At 46.2% G+C, this 27,615-nt stretch overlaps 1 long non-coding RNA gene across 1 annotated transcript; it reads right to left on the bottom strand.

Annotated features, from left to right (window-relative positions):
- Positions 1 to 383: 383 nt before the first annotated feature.
- LOC139273710 (uncharacterized) lies at positions 384 to 27,289 on the bottom strand. The gene is made up of 5 exons (XR_011595306.1): positions 27,209 to 27,289; positions 26,341 to 26,427; positions 16,555 to 16,669; positions 8,152 to 8,240; positions 384 to 1,452 (listed from the first exon to the last, which is right to left on the bottom strand). It is a non-coding gene; the product is annotated as an uncharacterized lncRNA (long non-coding RNA).
- Between the last annotated feature and the right edge of the window lie 326 nt (positions 27,290 to 27,615).

Below are 27,615 nucleotides of genomic sequence, written 5' to 3' on the forward strand. Positions count from 1 at the left end.
GTGGGATGCAGTATGTTCAGTGTCTGACCTGCGGCTGCCCCAGGGAGGGGACAGCGTGTGATGTCCCTGTGGGGTGCAGTATGTTCAGTGTCTGACCCTGGGCTGCCCCAGCGAGGAAGTAGTGAGTGATGTCCTTGTGGGATGCAGTATGTTCAGTGTCTGACCTGCGGCTGCCCCAGGGAGGGGGCAGTGCGTCAGGTCCCTGTGGGATGAGTGAGTTCAGTGTCTGACCCCGAGTTGCCCACATTCCTCATGCTCTCGGGGGCAGTCACTCTCCGCACAGTCGGAGTTAGTTGGAGAAACAGCATCATCTACTGGACACCGGCGGTATTTCAAGGAACATCATGTCTGGCTCCATCCCAGAGAAAACCAAAACCAACCCGCAGATTCAATTCATTTTATTATCAATTGTTAACAAAGTTTAGCTCCATTTGTTGCAACTTCCAGTATTTGAAGGAATCTCTTTAAAAAGAGTTAAGTATGGATGCAAACACAATCAGCATTATTTTTATCTGACCCTTTTCCCGTTTATTAAATGGTCAAATATCCAGAATATTAAACTCCAGCCCAGTTCGGGGTCATCAATATCAGCAGAAAGAAACCACAACTGTCAGAATGGACATGATTCAGTTTGGGATAACAGCAGAATCCAAACCCTGCAATCACTTGTGAATTCGCTGGTGTCTTAGCAGGTAGGATGACCGAACGTATTCTTTCCCACACACGGAGCAGGTGAACAGCTTCTCCCTAGTATGAACTCGCTGGTGTACCATTAGATGGGATGACCGAGCGAATCCCTCCCCACACAAAGAGCAGGTGATCGGGCTCTTCCCAGAGTGAATTCGCTGGTGAGTTAGAAGGTTGGAATAACAAGTGAATCCCTCCCCACACACGGGGCAAGTGTACGGTCTCAACCCGGTGTGAATTCGCTGGTGTGTCAACATGTCGCTTGACCAAGTGAATCGATCCCCACACATGGAGCAGATGAACAGCCTCTTCGCAGTGTGACTTTTTTCCCCAGTTCAGATGGGGATCTGAATCTCTTCCCACAGTCCCCACATTCCCCGGTTTCTTCATGGTGTGGTTGTCCTTGTGTCGCTCCAGGTTGATCAGTTGAAGCCTCGTCCACACACAGAACACGTATATGGTTTCTCCCCGCTGTGAAAGGTGAGATGTTTTTTCAGGCTGTGTAACTGGTTAAAGCTCTTTCCACAGGCAGTGCACTGGAACACTCCCCCTCGGGTGAGTGTGTCTCCGTGCTTTTCCACTCACACTGATGTTTGAAATCTGTTCCCACAAACATTTCTCCTTCCACATTCAAAGGCCGATGATATTCAGGTCCTGAGGAATCGAGTGACTCTGTCAGATCTTGATCTGATGTTTGGTTTGAGTTTCCCGTTTGCAAATCCTGCCCTTCTGATACCCCGGAAAAGGAGTTTACAAAAATCATTACTGTAAGTACAGGACAGAAATTAAGAACAAACAATTCTAGATTTCATGGAACATTCTTGCCTCCAGTGTTCCTCCAAAGCTCTAAATCCCCATCCCATACACTCTCCATCCTCCCTGTCCTGAAATTCAAACACATCGAATGTCTGAAGACAGCTTATCCTCCGCACCCAGTTTTCACCACCAACTCTGGCTGGGTTCAGTTCTACACTCACTGGTTCCCCTCTCTCTCCTCCCCTCCCCTGAAGGTGCTGACTCTGGCTGGGTTCAGTTCTACACTCACTGGTGCCCCTCTCTCTCCTCCCCTGAAGGTGCTGACTCTGGCTGGGTTCAGTTCCACACTCACTGGTGCCCCTCCTTCTCCTCCCCTGAAGGTGCTGACTCTGGCTGGGTTCAGTTCTACACTCACTGGTGCCTCTCCCTCTCCCTCTCCCTCTCCCTCTCCCTCTCCCTCTCCCTCTCCCTCTCCCTCTCCCTCTCCCTCCCCTGAAAGTGCTGATTCTGTCTGGGTTCAGTTCTACACTCACTGGTTCCCCTCCCTCTCCTCCGCTGAAGGTGCTGACTCTGGCTGGGTTCAGTTCTACACTCATTGGTGCCCCTCCCTCTCCTCCCCTGAAGGTGCTGACTCTGGCTGGGTTCAGTTCTACACTCATTGGTGCCCCTCGCTCTCCTCCCCTGAAGGTGCTGACTCTGGCTGGGTTCACTGGGACCCTGAAGCCCTGCCCACACATTGCTCTTTTGCAAAGATGGCCACACATGGGTGCTAAAGCTCCATGAATCTCGATGGCAGCGCACAAACCTGTAGCTTTCCTTTATTAATAATATATTTTATTTATATAGCACCTTTAATTTAGTACAATGTCCCAAGGTGCTTCACAACAGTGTTACAAGACGAATTAGCCCAACATCTGTTGCAGGACATTTGGAAAAGCATAATTCAGTCAAGCAGAGTCAGCATGGTTTTATGAAAGGGAAATCATGTTTGACTAATTTGCTGGAGTTCTTTGAGGATGTAATGGGCAGGGTGGGAAAGGGGGGAACCAGTGAATGTGGTGTATTTGGATTTCTGGATGGCATTCGATAAGGTGCCGCATAAAAGGTTACTGCACAAGTTGAAAGTTCACGGGTTGAGGATATTATATTACCATGGATAGAGGATTGGTTAACTAATAGAAAACAGAGAGTCGGGATAAATGGATCAATTTCCAGTTGACAAACATTAACTAGTGCCACAGGGATTGGTGCTGGGGCCTCAACTATTTACAATCTATACTAATGATTTGGATGAAGGGACGGAGTGTAATGTAACCAAGTTTGCTGATGATTAAAAGATGGGTGGGAAAGCAAGTTGTGAGGACACACAAAATCTGAAAAAGGATATAGAAAGGCTAAGTAAGTGGGCAGGAATTTGGCAGATGGAGTATAATGTGGGAAAATGTGAGGTTGTCCAATTTGGCAGAAAAAATAAAAAAGCAAATTTTTATTTAAATGGAGAAAAATTGCAAAGTACTGCAGTACCGAGGGACCTGGACATCCTTGTGCATGAAACACAAAAAGTTAGTACGCAGGTACAGCAAGTAATCAGGAAGGCAAATGGAATGTTGGCCTTTATTGCAAGGGGGATAGAGTATAAAAGCAGAGAAGTCCTGCTACAACTGGACAGGGTATTGGTGATGCCAAACCTAGAGTACTGCATACAGTTTTAGTCTCCTTATTTAAGAAAGGATATACTTGCATTGGAGGCTGTTCAGAGAAGGTTCACTAGGTTGATTCCGGAGATGAGGGGGTTGATGATGATTATGAAGGGCCTATACTCATTGGAGTTCAGAAGAATGAGAGCTGATCTTATTGAAACATAAGATAATGAGGGGGCTTGACAAGGTGGATGCAATGAGGATATTTCCACTCATAGGGTGAATCTAGAACTAGGTGACATAGTTTCAGAATAAGGGGTTGCCCATCTAAAACTGAGGTGAGGGGTTGTAAATCTGTGGAATTCTCTGTCCAGAGAGTTGTGGTGGCTGGGTCATTAAATATATTTAAGGCAGAGATAGACAGTATTTTGAGTGATAAGGGAATAAAGGGTTATGAAGGGCGGGCAAGGAAGTGGAGATGAGTCCATGATCAGACCAGCCATGTTCTTATTAAATAACGGAGCAGGCTTGAGGGGCCAAATGGCATGCTCCTGCTCCTATTTCTTATGTTCTTATGTTCTCATTACACTGTACCAGATCTAAGGTAGCCTGCTCCCTGGTCGGTTCCACAATGTACCGTTTATGGAAACTATCCCAGATACACGCTATGCTCAAGGCTACCATGGCCTATTTGGTTTGTTCAATTAATATGAGGATTAAAATTGCCCATGATTATTCCCATTTATTTTTTACAAGCCTCCATTATTTCTTGATTTATACTCCATCCAACAGTGTAGTTACTGTTAGGGGGCCTATAGACTATGCCTACCAGTGAGTGTAGTATTTATTTTGTATCGGTCAGTCTTTGGTTAGCAAGTGTGGCTTTTCCTTTATACCTGTAAGTTTATGGTATGGAAGAGAGGTTTTCACTCTGTACATGTCAATTACTGGTAAGTGAGTGTGGGTTTCATTCTGTATCTGAAATTCTCTGGTATGTGAGTGTTGGATTTACACAGTCCCTGTCATTTTCTGATATGTGAGTGTGGGTTTTACCTGTGCCTGTCTGTTTCTGATATTTGTGTGTGGGTATTACTCTATCTCTCAGTCTATGGTATGTGAGTGTGAATTTTACTCTGTATATATCAGTTTTTGTTGTGTGAGTGTGGATTTTACTCTATACTTGTCAGTCTCTGGTATGTTAGTTTGCGATTCCTCTTTGCCACTGGACCAAGACCTAGCTCGGTCAAGCCCATGTGGTGGCTGGTGTGCAACGGTCACCACATGTTAAAAAAATCCACGCACAGGCATCTTCCACCCTTCAAGATGTAGATTGGGATCTGGAATATTAGGTCCTTCACTGAAAAAACTGTGAACTCATCCCTTTTTGGCGTGGAAGCAAGTCATCCTCATTTCGAGGGACTGCCTATGATGATGAATTTGCGATGTCTCTATCCCAGTCAGTTTCTGTTATGTGAATGCGAGCTGTATTCTGTACCTATCAGTTTCTGAAATGTGAGTGTGCATTTTACTCTGTCCATGACTGTTTCTACTCTGTCATTGTGGGTTTTCCTCCAGCACTGTCAACTTTTGGTATTTGAGTGTTGATTTTCTTTGTGAGTGCGGTTTTACTCTTTGTTTTTCAGTGTTTGATATGTGAGTGTGGGTTCTAATCTGTATCTGTCAGTTACTGGTGTGTGTGTGAGATTTTCACACTCTACCTTTCAGTCTCTGGTATATGTGTGGATTGTATCTGTAAATTTCAATCTCTGGTAGGTGAGTGTGGGTTTTACTCTTGGTCAGTTTCAGGTAATATGGGCTTTTGTCTGTACCTCTCTGTTTCTGGTATTTGAGTGGAGCTTCATTCTGCACCTTTCAGTTTCCCTGATGTGAGTGTGGGTTTTACTCTGTACCTGTCAGCTTCTGGTATGTGAGTGTGGGTTTTATTCTGTGTTTCCCAGTTTCTGGTATGCGAGTGTGGGTTTTGTCCTGTACCTGATATTTATATGCTAGAAACTATAAGTTGATATTGTTGTTTCATTCTGCACCTTTCAGTATCTCTTGTGTGAGTGTGGATTTTACTCTGTACCTGTCAGCTTGTGTTATATGAGTAAGTGTTTTAATCAATACAATACCTCCCAGTTTCTGGTAAGGGAGTGCATATTTCAGTCTGTATCTATCACTCTCGAGGATGTATGTGTGAGTTTTATTCTTTATCTGTCAGTCTCTGGGATTTGAGTGTGGGTATTTCTGTGTATCTGTCAGTTTCTGGTATATGGGTTTGGGTATTATCTGTATGTGTCAATCTCGGTAACATGAATGTGTATTTTTGTCTGTATCTTTCACTCTCTGGGATGTTAGTGTGCGTTTTATTCTTTATCTGTCACTCACTTTTATGTGTGTGTGGATTTTACTCTACAGCTGTCATTCTCTGGGATGTGAGTGTGATCTTCACTCTGTATCTATTAGTCTTTGGTGTGAGTGTGGGTTTTACTCTGTATCTGTCAGTCTATGGTATGTGAGTATGGGTTTTACTCTGTATCTGTTAGTCTATGGTATGCGAGTGTGGGATTCACTCTGTATCTGTCAGTCTATGGTATGTGAGTGTGGGTTTTACTCTTTATCTGTCAGTCTATGGTATGAGAGCGTGGGTTTTATTCTGTATCCATCAGTCTATGGTATGTGAGTGTGGGTTTTACTCTGTATCTGTCAGTCTATGGTATGAGAGTGTGGGTTGTACTCTGTATCTGTTAGTCTATGGTATGAGAGTGTGGGTTTTACTCTGTATCTGTTAGTCTATGGTATGCGAGTGTGGGATTCACTCTGTATCTGTCAGTCTATGGTATGCGAGTGTGGGATTCACTCTGTATCTGTCAGTCTATGGTATGAGAGTGTGGGTTGTACTCTGTATCTGTTAGTCTATGGTATGAGAGTGTGGGTTTTATTCTGTATCCATCAATCTATGGTATGTGAGTGTGGGTTTTACTCTGTATCAATCAGTCTATGGTATGTGAGTGTGGGTATTAATCTGTGAATGTCAGTCTCTGGGATGTGCATGTGGGTTTTATTCAAGTATGAATGTGGATTTCACTGTCAGTCTCTTGTGTGTGAGTGTGGCACTTTTTAGCTGTACCTGTCTGTTTCTGTTATGAGTGGGGTTATATTCTCTATATCACAGTTTCTGTTATGTGAGTGTGCAGTCTACCTGTCTGTCACTGGTATGTGAATGTGTGTATGTTTTCTGTACCTATCAGTTGCTATTATATGAATGTTGATTTCATTCTGTGCCTTTAAGTGTCTGGTACAGATGTGGTATTGTGGGTTTGACATTGAATCAGACAGTCACTTTCAGGTGAGTGCTGATTTTACTCTCTATCTGTCACTCTCTGGTATGTGTTTTATTCTGTATCTGTCCGTCTCTGGGAAGTGAGTGTGGGTTTTATTCTGTATCTGTGTTTCTGATATTTGAGTAAGGGTTTTAATCAGAACCTGTAAGTTTTTTGTTATGAGTGTTATTTTCAGTCTGTATCTATCAGTCTCTGGAACGTGAGTGTGGGTATTACTCTGGATCTATCGGTCTCTGGAATGTGAGTGTGGGTATTACTCTGTAACTATCAGTCTCTGGAATGCGAGTGTGGGTATTACTCTGTATCTATCAGTCTCTGGAATGTAAGTGTGGGTATTACTCTGTATCTATCGGTCTCTGGAATGCAAAAGTGTTTTTTTTCCGTACTTGTCAGTTTCTGGTGAGTGACTGGAGTTCACTCTCCAACTATCTGTCTCTGGTATGCGAATGTGAGTATTTGTCTGTAGCTGTAAGGGCCTGGTTTGGGAGTGTGAGTTTCACGGTCAGTCAATCTCAGGTACTGGAAGTGATTATGATTCTCTCTCAATCTGTCATTCAATGTGTCTGAGTGTATGAATCATTATGTTTCTCTCAGTCTCTGGTACTGTTTGTGAGTGTGGGATTGATTATGTATCTGTTAGACTGGTGATGTGTGAGTGTGGGATTGATTATGTATCTGTTAGACTGGTGATGTGTGAGTGTGGGATTGATTATTTATCTGTTAGACTGGTGATGTGTGTGAGTGTGGGATTGATTATTTATCTGTTAGACTGGTGATGTGCGTGTGTGAGATTGATTATGTATCTGTTAGACTGGTGATGTGAGAGTGTGGGATTGATTATGTATCTGTTAGACTGGTGATGTGAGAGTGTGGGATTGATTATGTATCTGTTAGACTGGTGATGTGAGAGTGTGGGATTGATTATGTATCTGTTAGACTGGTGATGTGTGAGAGTGTGGGATTGATTATGTATCTGTTAGACTGGTGATGTGTGAGAGTGTGGGATTGATTATGTATCTGTTAGATTGGTGATGTGTGAGTGTGGGATTGATTATGTATCTGTTAGACTGGTGATGTGTGTGAGTGTGGGATTGATTATTTATCTTTTAGACTGGTGATGTGCGTGTGTGAGATTGATTATGTATCTGTTAGACTGGTGATGTGTGAGAGTGTGGGATTGATTATGTATCTGTTAGACTGGTGATGTGTGAGAGTGTGGGATTGATTATGTATCTGTTAGACTGGTGATGTGCGAGTGTGAGATTCATTATATAATTGACAGTCTCTTGTACTGAGCTATTCTTGCTCTGTGTTACTGTTGGATTTGGTTCCTTCTCCACCTGCTGAAGGCGGATGATAGCTTGCGATTATCGATGACTGTCTCAGGAGAAGGTTTGGTTCAGTCCATTACCTCCATTTCTCTGCTTTTGTATGTTAGCTGTTGGGTTTGAGAGTCAGTGTACAGACACCAGTGTGGATTGACACTGTGTCAGTGTCTATCTGTTTGTGTGCATGAGTAAGGGAGTGAAATTGGATCTGCCTTTCAATGCGATATGATTGGACTTTGAAATAACATATTATTGTACTGCTCCAAGTGACTGTGGGGTTCATAATGTAACTCTGCAAATTCGGATCACTGTGGGACTGACAGCTTCTGCTGCCTGTGACAATATGATTGAGGTCAGTTCTGTGTCTCTGCGCTCTGTGAGTGATAATGTACTTACTGTGTGTGAGAAGGAGCTGCCTGCACTGTTCCTTGTGTTCCGGGTTGAGGAAAGATCAAATTTATTCCGGCTTGGTGAAGTATTTTGCTCTGAGAATAATAATAGGAGAACACTATTAGTTATGATATGGACAGGTGATGGAGAGAATATAAAAAGATTTATAATTAATGTGTTTGTTTATAATAAAGTAAAGTATCTGGAGAGAGGAATCTGTGTCATCTGACCTCACTGCAGTACAGTGGCACTCAGATTCACTACACCAGGTGTGTAGGATGGTTCTATAGTAAGTTATCAGCATCCAGACACAACCAAAACCCAGCACTGGTCCATGAATGGGAACACCCGATTGGCACTGTCCAGGTTTATATCTCCCACTCCCATGGAACTACCTGTAAAATTCTGAATTGCTTCCTGGAATATAACCACAGGTACCTGGGCTGTACAACAATTGTTCTCAGTCTATTGGAACCGAGTTGCGGACCTGTGTCATTAACAGAATGTCCCAGTTACCCGATGTATCGGAGGGAGCGACAATGTATCTCTCGATCATCAGCAACACTGTTCTGAGAATTCAATGCACCAAAACAAAATAACCCATTTTTGAAGTGTCTCCTGTCACACTCCTCTCCTGATGCCTGCAATAGATGCACTTGTGAAACTCCTCACATCCTCACTCTCAGGCTGTGTTTTCACTGTTCACTGTCCAAGAACAACAGACACTGAGATTGGAACTGAATCAGGAACATTTATTACTGATTTGGAGAAAGAAAGTAGCAATGATTTGAAAGAGCGAGGTGATTTACTTTCACTGTTACCTTACACTGTCCACACACAGCCCGAAAATGGCCTCTCCGTTCCCCCATTCACTCCATGTTCCAGAACTAGTTCCTGCTCCACTCTGCCTCTTACAGACAGCCCCCGACTAAAGCTGAACTTACCCCGACTCAAAGCCCATCTGTGGACACAGTCCCAATGTGATGAGCTGCTGTAAGGAGGCTGCTGTTTGCTCCCTTACTCGGGCCCGGGGTATCTCCGCTCCCTGATGTGTTCAACGATCATCAGCCGAGCACAGAGGAAACGGCAGCTGCTGACAGAGCTGGGGGAGGGGAGCTCGCATAGGCCCTTCCCGTCGGTTTAAGCACTGTGTGGGGAGGGGAGGAGCAGCATATATTTAGCACATGCTGAGACCATCTTTTTGTCTCAAATTAAATTAGCAAAAATGGGATTGTTTCACAAGTTGCTTTTATCACTAATTAAATGGGCCACATTGAGAACATGTTAGTTATCATCCGAATTACTGAAAAAACGATTGTGTGAGCCTGACACTGGGGTAAGAGTGCCTAAACTGTTTTACTCATTCCATCAGTCTCTGGTGTGTGAGTGTTTCGCTGTCAGTTTCTAATAGGCAGGTATGGGTTTTACTTGCATATTATTGTTCAGATACATGGATGTGGGTTTCATACTGTACCTGTCAGTTTCTGCTATGTGAATGTGGGATTTATTCTGTAACTCTCTGTTTCTGGTATTTGAGTGTGTGTTTTATTCTGTACCTGTCAGTTTTTGTGAAGTGATTGTGAGATTTATTCTGCACCTGTCAATCTCTGCTACGTAAGTTGGGACTTATTGTGTACCTGTCAAGTTTTGACATGTGAGTATGGGTTTTATTCTGTATGATAACAACATAAGAAATAGAAACAAGAGTAGGCGATATGGCCCCTCGCGCCTGCTCCGCCATTCAATAAGATCATGGCTGATCTGATCATGGACTCAGCTCCACTATCCCGCCCGCTCCCCATAACCCCTCATCATTGAAGAAACTGTCTATTTCTGTCTTAAACTTATTCAATGTCCCAGCTTCCACAGCTCTCTGAGGCAGCGAATTCCTCAGATTTACAACCCTGAGAGAAGAAATTCTCCTCATCTCAGTTTTAAATGGGTGGCCCTTATTGTAAGATCATGCCCTCTAGCTCGAGTCTCCCCCATCAGTTGAAACATCCTCTCTGCATCCACCTTGTCAAGCCCCCTCATAATCTTATACGTTTCGATAAGATCACCTCTCATTCTTCTGAACTCCAATGAGTAGAGGCCCAACCTACTCAACCTTTCCTCATAAGTCAACCCTCTTATCCCTGGAATCAACTTAGTGAGCCTTCTCTGAACTACCTCTAAAGCAAGTATATCCTTTTGTAAATATGGAAACCAAAACTGCATGCAGTATTCCAGGTGTGGCCTCACCAAAACCTTGTATAGCTGTAGCAAGACTTCCCTGCTTTGATACTCCATCCCCTTTGTAATAAAGGCCAAGATACCATTGGCCTTCCTGATCACTTGCTGCACCTGCATACTATCCTTTTGTGTTTCATGCACAAGTACCCCCAGGTCCCGCTGTACTGTGGCACTTTGCAATCTTTCTCCATTTAAATAATAACTTTCTCTTTGATTTTTTTCTGCCAAAGTGTATAACATCACACTTTCCAACATTATACTCCATCTGCCAAATTTTTTCCCATTCACTTAGCATGTCTATGTCTTTTTGCAGATTTTGTGTGTCCTCCTCACACATTGCTTTTCCTCCCATCTTTGTATCATCAGCAAACTTGGCTATGTTACACTCAGTCCCTTCTTCCAAGTCATTAGTATAGATTGTAAATAGTTGGAGTCCCAGCACTGATCCCTGTGGCATCCCACTAGTTAATGGTTGCCAACCAGAGAATGAACCATTTATCCCGATTCTCTGTTCTCTGTTAGTTAGCCAATCCTCTATCCATGCTAATATATTACCCCCAACCCCATGAACTTTTATCTTGTGCAGTAACCTTTTATGTGGCACCTTGTCAAATGCCTTCTGAGAGTCCAAATACACCACATCCACTGCTTCCCCTTTATCCACCCTGTTCGTTACATCCTCAAAGAAATCCAGCAATTTTTGTCAAAAAACGGGATGAGGTCCTACAAGACGAATTTAGGGAGCTCGGAGCTAAATTAAAAGTAGGACCTCAAAAGTATTCATCTCAGGATTGCTACCAGTGCCACGTGCAAGTCAAAGTAGGAATCGCAGGATAGCTCAGATGAATATGTGGCTTGAGGAGTGGTGCAGAAGGGAGGGATTCAAATTCCTGGGACTTTGAAACCGGTTCTGGGGGAGGTGGAACCAGTACAAACCGGATGGTCTGCACCTGGGCAGGATCTGAACCAATGTCCTAGGGGGCGTGCTTGCTAGTGCTGTTGGGGAGGAGTTAAACTAATATGGCAGCAGGATGGGAACCTATGCAGAGAGATGGAGGGAAGTAGAATGGGGACAGAAGCAAAAGATAGAAAGAAGAAAAGTAAAAGTGGAGGGCAGAGAAACCCAAGGCAAAAAGCAAAAAGGGCCAAATTACAGCAAAATTCTAAAGGGACAAAGAGTGTTAAAAAGACAAGCCTGAAGACTCTGTGCCTCAATGCGAGGAGTATTCGGAATAAGGTGGACGAATTAACTGCGCAGATAGCAATTAACGGATATGATGTAATTGGCATCACGGAGACATGGCTCCAGGGTGACCAAGGCTGGGAACTCAACATCCAAGGGTATTCAACATTTAGGAAGAATAGACAGAAAGAAAAAGGAGGTGGGGTGGCAGTGCTGGTTAAAGAGGAAATTAATGCAATAATAAGGAAGGACATTAGCCTGGATGATGTGGCATCGGTATGGGTGGAGCTGCGGAATACCAATGGGCAGAAAACACTAGTTGTGAGTTGTGTACAGACCACCAAACAGTAGTAGTGAGATTGGGGACAGCATCAAACAAGAAATTATGGATGCGTGCAATAAAGATACAGCAGTTATCATGGGCGACTTTAATCTACATATTGATTGGGCTAACCAAACTGGTAGCAATGCGGTGGAGGAGTATGTCCTGGAGTGTATTGGGGATGGTTTTCTAGACCAATGTCGAGAAATCAACTAGAGGGCTGGCCATCATAGACTGGGTGATGTGTAATGAGAAAGGGCTAATTAACAATCTTGTTGTGCGAGGCCCTTTGGGGAAGAGTGACTATAATATGGTAGAATTCTTCATTAAGATGGAGAGTGACACAGTTAATTCAGAGATTAGGGTCCTGAACTTAAGGAAAGGTAACTTTGATGGTATGAGACATGAATTGGCTAGAATAGACTGGCGAGTAATACTTAAAGGGTTGACGGTGGATAGGCAATGGCAAACATTTAAAGATCACATGGATGAACTTCAACATCCCTGTCTGGAGTAAAAATAAAACAGGGAAGGTGGCTCAACACTGGCTAACAAGGTAAATTAAGAATAGTGTTGAATCCAAGAAAGAGGCATATAAATTGGCCAGAAAAAGCAGCAAACTGAGGACTGGGAGAATTTTGTAATACAGCAGAGGAGGACAAAGGGTTTAATTAGGATGGGAAAAAGAGTATGAGAGGAAGCTTGCTGGGAACGTGAAAACTGACCGCAAAAGCTTCTATAGATATGTGAAAAGAAAAAGATTAGTGAAAACAAACGTAGGTCCCTTGTAGTCAGATTCGGGTCAATTTATAATGGGGAACAAAGAAATGGCGGACGAGTTAAACAAGTACTTTGGTTCTGCCTTCACGAAGGAAGACACAAATAACCTTCCGGAAATACTAGGGGACCGAGGGTCTAGTGAGAAGGAGGAACTGAAGGAAATCCTTATTAGGCGGGAAATGGTGTTAGGGAAATTGATGGGATTGAAGGCCGATAAATCCCTGGGCCCTGATAGTCTTCATCCCAGAGTACTTAAGGAAGTAGCCCTAGAAATAGTGGATGCATTGGTGATCATTTTCCAACAGTCTATCGACTCTGGATAAGTTCCTTTGAACTGGAGGGTAGCTAATGTAACACCACTTTTTAAAAAAGGAGGGAGAGAGAAAATGGATAATTATAGATTGGTTAGCCTGACATCAGAAGTGGGGAAAATGTTGGAATAAATTATTAAAGATGAAATAGCAGCACATTTGGAAAGCAGTGTTGGGATCAGCCCAAGTCAGCAGGGATTTATGAAAGGGAAATCATGCTTGACAAATCTTCTAGAATTTTTTTAGGATGTAACTGGTAGAGTGGACAAGGGAGAACCAGTGGATGTGGTGTATTTGGACTTTCAAAAGGCTTTTGACAAGGTCCCACACAAGAGATTGGTGTGCAAAATTAAAGCACATGGTATTGGGGGTAATGTACTGACGTGGATAGAGAACTGGTTGGCAGACAGGAAGCAGAGAGTCGGAATAAACGGGTCCTTTTCAGAATGGCAGGCAGTGACTAGTGGGATACCGCAGGGCTCAGTGCTGGGACCCCAGCTATTTACAATATACATTAATGATTTGGATGAGGGAATTGAGTGTAATATCGCCAAGTTTGCAGATAACACTAAGCTGGGTGGCAGTGTGAGCTGTGAGGAGGACGCTAAAAGGCTGCAGGGTGACTTGGACAGGTTAGGTGAGTGGGCAAAGGCGAGGCAGATGCAGTATAATGTGGATAAATGTGAGGTTATCCACTTTGGTGGCAAAAACACAAAGGCAGAATATTATCTGAATGGCAGCAGATTAGGAAAAAGGGAGGTGCAGCGAGACCTGGGTGTCATGGTACATCAGTCATTGAAATTTGGCATGCAGGTACAGCAGGTGGTGAAGAAGGCAAATGGTATGTTGGCCTTCATAGCTAGGGGATTTGAGTATAGGAGCAGGGAGGTCTTACTGCAGTTCTACAGAGCCTTAGTGAGGCCTCACCTGGAATATTGTGTTCAGTTTTGGTCTCCTAATCTGAGGAAGGATGTTTTTGCTATTGAGGAAGTGCAGCGACGATTCACCAGACTGCTTCCCGGGATGGCAGGACTGACATATGACGAGGGACTGGATCGACTCGGACTGTATTCACTGGAATTTAGAAGGATGAGAGGGGATCTCGAACATTTTAAATTCTGACGGGACTGGACAGGTTGGACACAGGAAGAATGTTCCCGATGTTGGGGAAGTCCAGAACCAGGGGACATAGTCTAAGGAGAAGGGCTAAGCCATTTAGGACTGAAAGGAGCAGAAACTTCTTCACTCAGAGAGTTATTAAGCTGTGGAATTCTCTACCGCAGAGAGTTGTTGATGCCAGTTCATTGGATATATTCAAGGGAGAGTTAGATAAGGCCCTTACGGCTAAAGGGATCAAGGGGTATAGAGAGAAAGCAGGAAAGCGGTACTGAGGTGAATGATCAGCCATGATCTTATTGAATGGTGGTGCAGGCTCGAAGGGCCGAATGGCCTACTCCTGCACCTATTTTCTATGTTTCTATGACTTCCCCTTCATTATTCCATGCTGACTCTGCCTGACCGAATTTCGCTTATCCAAATGTCCTGCTACTGCTTCTTTAATAATGGACTCCAACATTTTCCCCAACCACAGATGTTAGGCTAACTGGTTCATTGTTTCTTGCTTTTTGTCTGCTTCCTTTTTGAAATAGGGGCGTTACATTTTCAGTTTTCCAATCTGCTGGGACCTCCGCAGAATCCAGGGAATTATGGTAAATTACAACCAATGCATCCATTATCCCTGCCGCTACTTCTCTTCAGACCCTCGGATGCAAGACATCAGGTCCAGGGGATTTATCTGCCTTTAATCCCATTACCTTACTGAGTACCATCTCCTCCCCACTATAGCCACTTGACTATACACTGTTGGAATATTGTTAGTGCCCTCTACCATAAAGACTGATACAAAATATTTGTTCAGAGTTTCTGCCATCTCCATGTGCCCCATTACTAATTCCCCGGTCTCGTCCTCTAAGGGACCAACATTTACCTTAACCACTCTTTTCCTTTTTATATACCTATAGAAACTCTTGCTGTCTGTTTTTATATTTTGTGCTAGTTTACTTTCATAGTCTATCTTCCCTTTCTTAATAATTTTTTTAGTCATTCTTCGCTGGCTTTTAAAAGCTTCCCAGTCTTCTGTCCTCCCACTAGTTTTGGCCACTTTGTACGCCCTTGTTTTTAGTTGGATACTGTCCTTCATTTCTGTCAGTCGGTCAGTTTCTGGTATGTGTGTGTGGGTTTTATTCTGTATCTGTCAGTTTCTGGTATCTGAGTGTGGTCTTTATCTGTATCTGTCAGTTTCTGTTATGTCAGTGTGTGTTTTATCATGTACTGGTCAGTTTCTGGTAGATGAGTGTGTACGTTAACCTATATCGTCAGCTTCTGGCATGTGAATGTGGATATTGACCAGTATCTGTCAGTTTTTTGGATCAGAGTGTGGATTGCATTCTGTACCTATCAGATTCTGGCATGGGAGTTTCGGATTTAATTGGTACCTGTCAGTTTCTGATATGTGACTTTGGTTTTAATCTGCACTGGTCACTTTCTGATATCTAAGTGTGGATTGCATTCTGTACCTGTCAGTTTCTGCTGTGTGAGTGTAGGAATTAATATGTACCTGTCAGTTTCTGGGATGTGATTGTGTTTTTTTTGTACCTGTCAGTTTGTGGTAGATGTGCGGGGTGTCAGTTTCTGGTATCTGAGTGTGGATTTTTACCTTTATATATCAGTTTGTGCAATGTGAATGTGGATTTATTCTGTATCTCTCAATCTGGGGTAAGCGAGTGTGTGTTTCCTCTGTACCTGTTAGTTTCCGGTATATGAGTGTGGGTTTTATTCTGTATCTGTCAGTTTGTGGTATGTGAGTGTGGGTATTATTCTGTATCTGTCAGTTTCTGGTATGTGAGTGTGGGTTTTATTCTGTATCTGTCAGTTTCTGGTATGTGAGTGTGTTTTATTCTGTATCTCTCATTCTGGGGTAAGTGAGTGGGTGTTTCCTCTGTACCTGTCAGTTCCTGGTATGCGAGTTGTTTTATCCTACATCTGTGAAATTTACAGATCAGAGACTACCCCAACAGACAATAGTTTTTCGCATTATATTGGATGAATGAGATTCAGAAATATTTGGAGTAGAGACGAGCTATTAGTACATGATATAAACCATAGCTGTCAGGGGTACTGTGAGTGAGTGTGCAATTCATTCTATATCTGAGAGTCAGGGGTACAGGGAGTGAGTGTGGGATTCACTCTGTATCTGAGTCTGTGGTACAGTGAGTGAGTGTGGGATTCACTCTGTATCTGAGTCTGTGGTACAGTGAGTGAGTGTGGGATTCACTCTGTATCTGAGTCTGTGGTACAGTGAGTGAGTGTGGGATTCACTCTGTATGTGTCAGTCAGGGGTACAGGGAGTGAGTGTGGGATTCATTCTGTATCTATCAGTCAGGGGTACAGGGAGTGAGTGTGGGATTCGCTCTGTATCTATCAGTCAGGGGTACAGGGAGTGAGTGTGGGATTTATTCGGTATCTGTCATAAATGCAAGTGTTTGTTGTTGCTGTAGAAATGAAACTTTTCAGTTACTTACGGTGGTTAACATTTACACAGAAGAAAATGTCAGAAGCAGCCTCGTGGATAACCGTCGGGAAAGTGCTGTTACTGGTGAGATCACGATTTGCTCGATGCAAACTTGGCTAATAACCCTAGAGGTGATGGAAAAGAAAGCAACATTTGGGAACGTTTGAGCGAGATGATAAAACATAATCAGTGCGAGGAGCCCGATCAGAGAGTTGGCGGGCAAGAAGCATTGAGCTCCTGTTTACTGCCCGATGCTATTTCCAAAACAACGGGGAAGAACAGTCCCTGGATCTTGGAACTTGAGGAGGCCTTTCAGCACATGGAACCTGGAGGAAAATCATCCCTTCGAGCCTTTACATAAGGAACAGGAGGAGGCCATTCAGTCCCTCGAGCCTGTTACATAAGGAACAGGAGGAGACCATTCAGTCCCTCGAGCCTGTTGCATAAGGAACAGGAGGAGACCATTCAGTCCCTCGAGTCTGTTACATAAGGAACAGGAGGAGGCCATTCAGTCCCTTGAGCCTGTTACACTGGAACAGGGGGAGGCCAGTCAGTTCCTCGAGTCTGTTATATTGGAACAGGAGGAAGCCATTCAGTCCTTCGAGTCCGTTACATAAGGAACAGGAGGAGGCCATTCAGTATCTCGAGCCTGTTACATAAGGAACAGGAGGAGGCCATTCAGTCCCTCGAGCCTGTTACATAAGGAACAGGAGGAGGCCATTCAGTCCCTCGAGTCTGTTACACTGGAACAGGGGAGGCCATTCAATCCCTTGAGTCTGTTACATAAGGAACAGGGGGAGGCCATTCAGTCCCTCGAGTCTGTTATATTGGAACAGGAGGAATCCATTCAGTCCTTCGAGTCTGTTACATAAGGAACAGGAGGAGGCCATTCAGTATCTCGAGCCTGTTACATAAGGAACAGGAGGAGGCCATTCAGTCCCTCGAACCTCATACATAATGAACAGGAGGAGGCCATTCAGTCCTTCGAGCCTGTTACATTAGGAACAGGAGGAGGCCATTCAGTCCCTCGAACCTCATACATAATGAACAGGAGGAGGCCATTCAGTCCTTCGAGCCTGTTACATTAGGAACAGGGGGAGGCCATTCAGTCCTTCGAGCCTGTTACATTGGAACAGGAGGAGGCCATTCAGTCCCTCGAACCTGGTGATAGGAAGGGACAATATGTATGAATATAAAGGGGCTGCAGGAGGGGTCAGAACTAAAAATCATGGTTTAAAAACGAGTATTAAAACACTTTACCTAAACACACGCAGCATTCGAAACAAAGTAAATGAGTTGATGGCACAAATCATTACAAATGGGTATGATTTGGTGGCCATCACAGAAACATGGTTGCAGGGTGGCCAAGACTGGGAATTAAACATACAGGGGTATCTGACAATTCAGAAAGATAGACAAGAAGGGAAAGGAGGTGGGGTAGCTCTGTTAATCAAGGATGATATCAGGGCAGTTGTGAGAGACGATATTGGCTCTAATGAACAAAATGTTGAATCATTGTGGGTGGAGATTAGAGATAGTAAGGGGAAAAAGTCACTGGTGGGCATAGTTTATAGGACCCCAAATAATAACTTCACGGTGGGGCAGACAATAATCAAGGGAATAATGGAGGCATGTGAAAAAGGAACAGCAGTAATCATGAGCGATTTTAACCTACATATCGATTGGTCAAATCAAATCGCACAGGGTAGCCTTGAGGAGGAATTCATAGAATGCATACGGGATTGTTTCTTCGTACAGTATGTTACAGAACCTACAAAGGGAGAAAGCTATCTTAGATCTGGTCCTGTGTAATGAGATAGGAATAATAAACGATCTCCTAGTCAAAGATCCTCTCGGATTGAGTGATCACAGTATGGTTGAATTTGTAATACAGATTGAGGGTGAGGAAGTAGTGTCTCAAACGAGCATACTATGCTTAAAAAAGGGGAATACAGTGGGATGAGGGCAGAGTTGGCTAAAGTAGACTGGAAACAAAGACTAAACGGTGGCACAATTGAGGAACAGGGGAGGACTTTTAAGGAGTACTTTCACAGTGCTCAACAAAAATATATTCCAGTGAAAAAGAAGGGCGGTAAGAGAAGGGATAACCAGCCGTGGATAACTAAGGAAATAAAGGAGAGTATCAAGTTAAAAACCAATGCGTATAAGGTGGCCAAGGTTAGTGGGAAACTAGAAGATTGAGAAAATTTTAAACGACAGCAAAGAATGACTAAGAAAGCAATAAAGAAAGGAAAGATAGATTACGAAAGTAAACTTGCGCAAAACATAAAAACAGATAGTAAAAGCTTTTACCGATAGATAAACCGGAAAAGAGTGACTAAAGTAAATGTTGGTCCCTTAGAAGATGAGAAGGGGGATTTAATAATGGGAAATGTGGAAATGGCTGAGACCTTAAACAATTATTTTGCTTCGGTCTTCACAGTGGAAGACACAAAAACCATGCCAAAAATTGCTGGTCACAGGAATGTGGGAAGGGAGGACCTTGAGATAATCACTATCACTAGGGGGGTAGTGCTGGACAGGCTAATGGATCTCAAGGTAGACAAGTCCCCTGGTCCTGATGAAATGCATCCCAGGGTATTAAAAGAGATGGAAGTTATAGCAGATTCATTCATTATAATCTACCAAAATTCTCTGGACTCTGGGGAGGTACCAGCAGATTGGAAAGCAGCTAATGTAACGCCTTTGTTTAAAAAAAAGAGGGCAGACAAAAGGCAGGTAACTATAGGCTGGTTAGTTTAACATCTGTCTTGAGGAAAATGCTTGAAGCTATCATTAAGGAAGAAATAGTGGGACATCTAGATAGGAATAGTGCAATCAAGCAGACGCAACATGGATTCATGAAGGGGAAATCATGTTTAACTAATTTACTGGAATTCTTTGAGGATATAAAGAGCATGGTGGATAGAGGTGTACCAATGGATGTCGTGTATTTAGATTTCCAAAAGGTATTCGATAAGGTGCCACACAAAAGGTTACTGCAGAAGATAAAGGTATGCGGAGTCAGAGGAAATGTATTAGCATGGATCGAGAATTGGCTGGCTAACAGAAAGCAGAGAGTCGGGATAAATGGGTCCTTTTTGGGTTGGAAATCGGTGGTTAGTGGTGTGCCACAGGGATCGGTGCTGGGACCACAACTGTTTACAATATACATAGATGACCTGGAAGAGGGGACAGAGTGTAGTGTAACAAAATTTGCAGATGACACAAAGATTAGTGGGAAAGCGGGTTGTGTAGAGGACACAGAGAGGCTGCAAAGAGATTTAGATAGGTTAAGCGAATGGGCTAAGGTTTGGCAGATGGAATACAATGTCGGAAAATGTGAGGTCATCCACCTTGGAAAAAAAACAGCAAAAGGGAATATTATTTGCATAGGGAGAAATTACAACATGCTGCGATGCAGAGGGACCTGGGGGTCCTTGTGCATGAAACTCTTTTGAGTTTACCTGTGAAAACATAAAACATTAAACGGTGCCACCCGACCTGGGTGACACACCAGACATTTACAAGGCCCTTTTTTCCTTTTTTTGGTTTTTTTTTGTGTTTTTTTGTTTTTTTTTTGGGCACTAAAATCACAATTTCTCCGGTGCCCCCTATAAAAGGGAAGGGGACACTAAAAGCACCAGCAATTAAAACAAATTAAACTTTAAAACGTAAAATCAAATTAAAATTTGGTTGCCGGGCGTGATGATGCACTCCAGTCCCTCCGGTGCCCACCTCTCGCGGAAGGCCGCGAGCGTACCGGTGGACACCGCGTGCTCCATCTCCAAGGACACCCTGGACCGGATGTAAGAGCGGAAGAGAGGCAGGCAGTCAGGTTGAACGACCCCCTCGACCGCCCGCTGCCTGGACCGGCTGATTCCTTGTGCATGAAACTCTTTTAGGAGTCTACCTGCAAAACATAAACAACATTAAACTGTGCCACCCGACCTGGGTGACACAGCAGACATTTTCAAGCCCCTTTTTTTTTGGTTTTTGGTTTTTTTTTTTTTTTTTTTTTTTTTTTTTTTTTTTGGGCGCTAAAATCAAATTTTTCCAGTGCCCCCTATAAAAGGAGAGGGGGACACTAAAAACACCGGCAATTAAAACAAATTAAACTTTAAAACGTAAAATCAAATTAAAATTTGGTTGCCGGGCGTGATGATGCACTCCAGTCCCTCCGGTGCCCACCTCTCGCGGAAGGCCGCGAGCGTACCGGTGGACACCGCGTGCTCCATCTCCAAGGACACCCTGGATCGGATGTAAGAGCGGAAGAGAGGCAGGCAGTCAGGTTGAACGACCCCCTCGACCGCCCGCTGCCTGGACCGGCTGATGGCACCCTTGGCCGTGCCCAGGAGCAGTCCTACGAGGAGGCCCTCGGACCTACCCGCTCCCCTCCGCACAGGGTGCCCAAAGATCAGGAGAGTGGGACTGAAGTGCAGCCAGAATTTCAGGAGCAGCCCCTTCAAATAGTGGAACAGGGGCTGCAACCTTGTGCATTCAATAAAAACATGGAACACGGACTCCTCCAGACCGCAGAAATTGCAGGCGGCTTGGGAGTCCGTGAACCGGCTTAAAAATTTGTTGCACGGCACTGCTCCGTGCACCACCCTCCAGGCCAAGTCCCCGATGAATAGTGGGAGGACCCCTGCGTAGAGTGCCCTCCATCGGGGACCCCCGCCTCCTCCGGACGGCAAGATGGTACGCCATGGCGTGTCCGGACGGCCGGCGAGGATGGCAAAGTTGAGGGTGTGCAGGAGCAGCCCGTACAGGAAACCCCTCCGCGCGGAACTGAAAGGCACGGAGGGGATTTCCCCGAGGCGGCTCAAGTTGTGAGGCGCCGGTCCCCGAGGGAGGTTCCGGGGTTTGGCGCCGATGAGGAATTCCGTCCGGACGGGGGTCAGTTCGGACGGGATCTCCCCACGTGCTTGAGCCTCCTCGATACACCTAACGGAGTCAGGGCCCAGAGCTGTTTTTAGCGACTCGATGGCATCGGCCGCGCGGCGGACGTTGGCAGAATTTAGGCGCCGCGCCAGCGTGACTGGCGCCATCCAGCCCGCTCCTCCGCCATCGAGCAGGTCCCTGACCCTGGTCACCTCACCAGCCACAGCCCTCTCTTCCGACCGCCACATGAAGCCTCGGCCGTGGAGGTACGGATTCCCGAGCAGCGGTTCCTGCAGGACGGCCGCCACTCCAGCCGGCGGAGAGCTGCGCTTGGTGGAGACTTTGTTCCAGACCCTGATGAGTTCCCTGTAAAAGACAGGCAGCTCCCGGAGGGCGGTCCTGGCACCCCCCAAGTTCACAAACAGGAGCTGCGTGTCATAATTGAGGTCGAGCTGCTGGCGGAAGAAATACCTCGCCAGAGCACACCACCTAGGAGGGGGCTCGACGTAAAGGTATCTCTGCAGGGTCTGAAGACGGAAAGTCGCGAGCTGGGCGCTGACGCACACCAACGACTGACCGCCCTCCTCAAGCGGGAGACTCAAGACCGCGACAGAGACCCAGTGCTTCCTGTTGTTCCAGAAGAAGTCCACCAGCTTCTTCTGTATCTTGGCGACAAACGCAGGGGGAGGGGTCAAAGTGACCAGCCGGTACCACAGCATTGCGGCCACCAGCTGGTTTATGACTAGCGCTCGACCCCTGTAGGACAGCACTCGGAGCAGTCCTGTCCAGCGCCCTAGGCGAGCGGCGACCTTGGCCTCCAGCTCCTGCCAGTTCGCCGGCCAGGCTTCCTCGTCGGGGCTAAGGTAGACTCCCAGATAGAGGAGATGGGTCGTGCTCCAGGCAAAAGGCCTGAGCTCCTCCGGCAGGGAGTCCACCCGCCACTGACCCACCAGGAGTCCGGAACATTTCTCCCAGTTGATCCTGGCGGAGGACGCGGCCGAGTAAATCTCCTGGCACTCACGCATCCTCCGCAGGTCAGCGGGATCCTCTACCGCGAGGAGCACGTCATCGGCGTAAGCCGAGAGGACGACCTCCACGCCCGGCCCTTGCAGAGCCAGTCCCGTCAACCTCGTCCGCAAGAGGCGCAGGAAAGGCTCCACGCAAACGGCGTATAACTGGCCGGACATGGGGCATCCCTGGCGCACCCCTCTCCTAAAGCGAAGGGGCGCCGTCAAGGACCCGTTAACCTTAATCAGACACTCCGCGGCGGCGTACAAAAGTCGGATCCGGGCGACGAAATGCGTCCCGAACCCGAAAGCGCGCAGAGTTCCGAGCAGATAGTCGTGATCCACCCTGTCGAACGCCTTCTCTTGGTCGAGGGATAGGAAGGCGACCGACAGACCAGCCTCCTGGGAGCAATGGATGAGGTCCCGGACCAGATGGATGTTGTCGTGGATCGTCCGGCCCGGGACCGTGTATGACTGGTCGGGGTGAATCATGTGGTCCAGCACGGCACCAAGGCGAGCAGACATCGCCCTGGCGAAGATTTTGTAGTCCGTGCTGAGGAGGGAGACCGGGCGCCAGTTCTTAAGGAGGCGGAGATCGCCCTTCTTAGGCAGCAGGACGATGACTGCCCTGCGCCAAGAGAGGGGCATCTCCCCGGTCGCCAGACTTTCCCCCAGGACCCGCGCGTAGTCGCTCCCCAGGACGTCCCAGAACGCCCTGTGGAACTCCACGGTCAGCCCGTCCAGCCCCGGGGATTTTCCCCTCGAGAGCCGGGCGAGGGCACCGGTCAGCTCCGCCAGGCTTAGCGGAGCTTCCAGATTTTCGGCGCCCTCCGGGCTGACCTTCGGCAGGTCCTCCCACAAAACTCTACGCGCTTCCTCGCTGGACGGATCCGGAGAGAACAGAGCCCCGTAATATTCACGGACCCTGTTGTTGACGCCCTCCGGATCCGAGACGAGAGAGCCGTCGTCGGCCAGCAGCGTCAAGAGCTGCTTACGGACACTCTGCCTTTTTTCCAGCGAGTCCTTGTGCATGAATCCCAAAAAAAAGTTAGTTTGCAGATGCAGCAGGTAATCAGGAAGGCGAATGGAATGTTGGCCTTCATTGCGAGAGGGATGGAGTACAAAAGCAGGGAGGTCTTGCTGCAACTGTATAGGGTATTGGTGAGGCCGCACCTGGAGTACTGCATGCACTTTTGGTCACCTTACTTAAGGAAGGATATACTAGCTTTGGAGGGGGTACAGAGACGATTCACTAGGCTGATTCCGGAGATGAGGGGGTTACCTTATGATGATAGATTGAGTAGACTGAGTCTTTACTCGGAGTTCAGAAGGATGAGTGGTGATCTTATAGAAAGATTTAAAATAATGAAAGGGATAGACAAAATAGAGGCAGAGAGGTTGTTTCCACTGGTCGGGGAGACTAGAACTTGGGGGCATAGCCTCAAAATACAGGGGAGCTCATTTAAAACCGAGTTGAGAAGGAATTTCTTCTCCCAGAGGGTTGTGAATCTGTGGAATTCTCTGCCCAGGGAAACAGTTGAGGCTAGCTCATTGAATGTATTCAAATTACAGATAGATAGATTTTTAACCAATAAGGAAATTAAGGGTTACGGGGAGCGGGCGGGTAAGTGGAGCCGAGTCCACGGCCAGATCAGCCATGATCTTGTTGAGTGGCGGAGCAGGCTCAAGGGTCTAGATGGCCTACTCCTGTTCCTAATTCTTATGTTCTTATGAGCCTGTTATATAAGGAATAGGGGGAGGCCATTCAGTCTCTCGAGTCTGTTACATTGGAACAGGAGGAGGCCATTCAGTCCCTCGAGTCTGTTACATTGGAACAGGAGGAGGCCATTCAGTCCCTCGAGTCTGTTACATTGGAACAGGAGGAGGCAATTCAGTCCCTCGAGTCTGTTTCATAAGGAACAGGAGGAGACCATTCAGTCCCTCGAGCCTGTTACATTGGAACTGGAGGAGGCCCATTCAATTCCTCGTGTCTGTTACATTTGGAACAGGGGGAGGCCATTCATTAGAAGTGGAGGAGGCCCATTCAGTCCTTGGATCCTGTTACACAGGAACAGTAAGCCATTCTGCCCTTCGACTCTGTTACATTAGGAACTGGAGTGGGCCTTTTAGCCCTGGAGTTTGCTTTACAGGAATAGATGGACACCATTCAGCCCCTCAAACCTGTTACAAATGAATAGGCAGCCATTCAGACCCTCAAGTTTGTTGCATAGAAACAGGAGGTGGGCATTCAGAACCACAGCCTTGCTATAAAGGAATTGGTGGAGGCGATGCATCGACTGGATACTGTTACACAGGAATAGAGGAGGCCATCCATCCTCTGGAGCCTTTCACATCTGAACTGGAGTAGGCCATTCAGCCCACCGACAATGTTATAGGAACTAGAAGAGGCCAATAAGCCAGTCGTACATGTTATATTGCAACTGGAGGAGGCCACTCATCCCATTTAACTTATTACACAGGAACAGGAGGTGGCTGTTCAGCACTGAATGTTGTTAGACAGGAGCAGGATGAGGCTATTCTTCCCCTCGAGCCTGTTACATTGGATCAGGAGGATGCCATTCAGCCCTTCCATTCTGTTATATGGGAAGAGGAAATTCAGCCTCTCTAACATTAGAAACACAAGCAGACCACTCAGCCTTTGATTCTGTGACATGGGAACAGCAGGAAGTTTTTCATCCCCTCGTGCTTCTTACATTAGGAACAGGAGAAGACCCTCAGTCCCTTGGGTCTGTTACATCGGAACAGGAGTAGGTCAATTCCACCCCTCGGAACTGTTAACCAGGAACAGGAGGTGCTCATTCAGCACCTCCAGCCTGTTAAAGGAATTGGAAGAGGTCTTTCAGCCCCTCGCACATGTTATATAGGAACTGGGGGAGGATATTCAGCCCCTCAAGCATGTTAAATTAGGATCACAAGCAGGCCATTCAGCCCTTTGACCCTGTGACATGGGAACAGGAGAAGGCCGTTCAACCCTTCGAGGATATCATATAGGGACTGGAGGAGGCCATACAGCAACTCGAGCTGATTACATTAGGAACTGGAGAGGGCTATTCAGCAATTGGAGTTAGAAAGCAGTAGGAGGAAGCAATTCTGCCCCTCGGGTCTGTTACATTAGGAATAGGACAAGAGCATTCATCCCCGTGGGACTGTTTCAGGGGAACAGGAGGAGGGCATTCAGCCCCTCGAGCTTGTTACATAGGAACTGGAGGAGACTATTTAGCCCCTGGAGTCTGTGACACAGGAATAGAAGTGGCTATTCAGCCCCTGGAACCTGTTACATAAGAACTAAAGGAGACCATTCATCCCATTCTAGCCTGATACAAAGGTACAGGGGGAGGCCATTCTGCCCCTAGACCTTGTTACATATGAACAGGAGGAAGCCATTATGTCCCTCGTGTTTATTACATTAGGAACATGAGAAGACCACTCAGTATCTCCAGTCTGTTAAATTAGGAACAGGAGGTGACTATTAACCCCCTCGGGCCTGTTACACAGGAATAGGAGGAGGCCATTCAGCACCACAAACATGTTTAATTCGGATAACCTGTCTGTGTACCTGCACACTAGAAGCCCAGGGCAGAATGGGCCAGCCCACACTGTGATATGTGTGCGCATTAGATCCGTGCAGCAGAGCAGGTCTCCAGTCATCTTGGTTAACCCTTGCCACTGGATAAAGGCCGAGCTCTGTCAAGCCCATGTGGTGGTTGATTTGCAACGGTCACCACACGTTAAAACAAACCAGGCACAGGCATCTTCCACCCTTCAATTGGAGTTCAGGACTGGAATATCGGGTCCTTCATTGAAACATCTGTGAACTCATGTGGAAGCAAGTTACCCTCGTTCAAGGGACTGCTGTGATGATGACACTGTGATAGGTACCGTACCTACTGTGTTTACAAGCAGCTGGTTACACTGTTCCAAATGTCTCAGGTGGAAGAAACTTCACATTTCCGGTTCCTTCAATTCCTTGCCTGTAAGAAGAAAATGTATCTCTGATCATTCAAGAACAGGAGAGGTAGAAAAGACTAAAGTGATGAATGTAATCGTTCACTTAATATTCATTATGAACATTCACAAAGGGAAGCCAGCGATACAAACAGTGTCAGTGTCTGACTCCACTGCAGTACTGCAGCACTCAGCTTCTGCACACCAAGTGTGTTGGGCAGATTTACAGCAATTTACTGACATCCAGACACAACCCAACCCCTGCCCTGCTTCAGGAATGGGACTACCCGATGGAGCACGGACTTTTACACAGCTCAGATTGCTGCTCCCCTCTCCCAGGGCACTAACCGTTCAACCAAAAACAAAGAGCCGCTGTTTAAAACGTGTCCTTCACATTTCTCACCCGGTGCCTGCAATAGATGCTCCTTGTATAAATCCTCAGTGTCCGGCTCTGCTTCCACTGCTCGCTGTCCAATGACAACAAACACAGTGAGACTGGAACTAAAGCAGGAACGTTCACTACTGGTTTGCAGGGAGAAAGCAGCAATGATTGTAAACAGCAGATCTTTCCCATTCTGTCTCCCTTACCCGGGACACACGCTGTCCACACACAGCCCGAGAATGGCCTCTCCCTTCCCCCACTCACTCCACGCACTCAGGCCAGTTCTTGCTCCACTCCGCCTGTTATACACAGACCCCGACTCCCCCTGAACTTCCCCCGGACTCAGTGCCGATCTCTGAGCCCATCTGCGGACACGCTCCCAAACCGATGTGCTGATGTAAGGAGGCTGCTGCTCGCTGCCTTACCGCGGGACCTCGGTGTCTCCATTCCCGGCTGTTTAAACCATCTGCTTCCGCTCACTGAGTGAATGGCGCTCACAGGCTGGGGGAGGGGAGGGCGCATGCGCTCTTCTGCTCACTGGAAATCGACACAGGGGGCGGGGCTTATCCCCGCATGCGCAGCTCTCTGCAATAATTCAGCCTTTAAAAATCAAAGTGAACTTTTCCCAATTTACTTTTAGCAGAATCTGAGCAAAGGAACTGGGCCTGGGGAGCAAGGACAGAGAATGTTTATCATTATCATCATCATAGGCAGTCCCTCGGAATCGAGGAAGACTTGCTTCCACTCCTGAAGTGAGTTCTTTGTTGGCTGAACAGTCCAATACGAGAGCCACAGACTGTGTCGCAGGTGGGACAGACAGTCGTTGAGGGAA

This window comes from Pristiophorus japonicus, chromosome 9 (genome assembly GCF_044704955.1).
Source record: "Pristiophorus japonicus isolate sPriJap1 chromosome 9, sPriJap1.hap1, whole genome shotgun sequence".
Classification (NCBI taxonomy): domain Eukaryota; kingdom Metazoa; phylum Chordata; class Chondrichthyes; family Pristiophoridae; genus Pristiophorus; species Pristiophorus japonicus.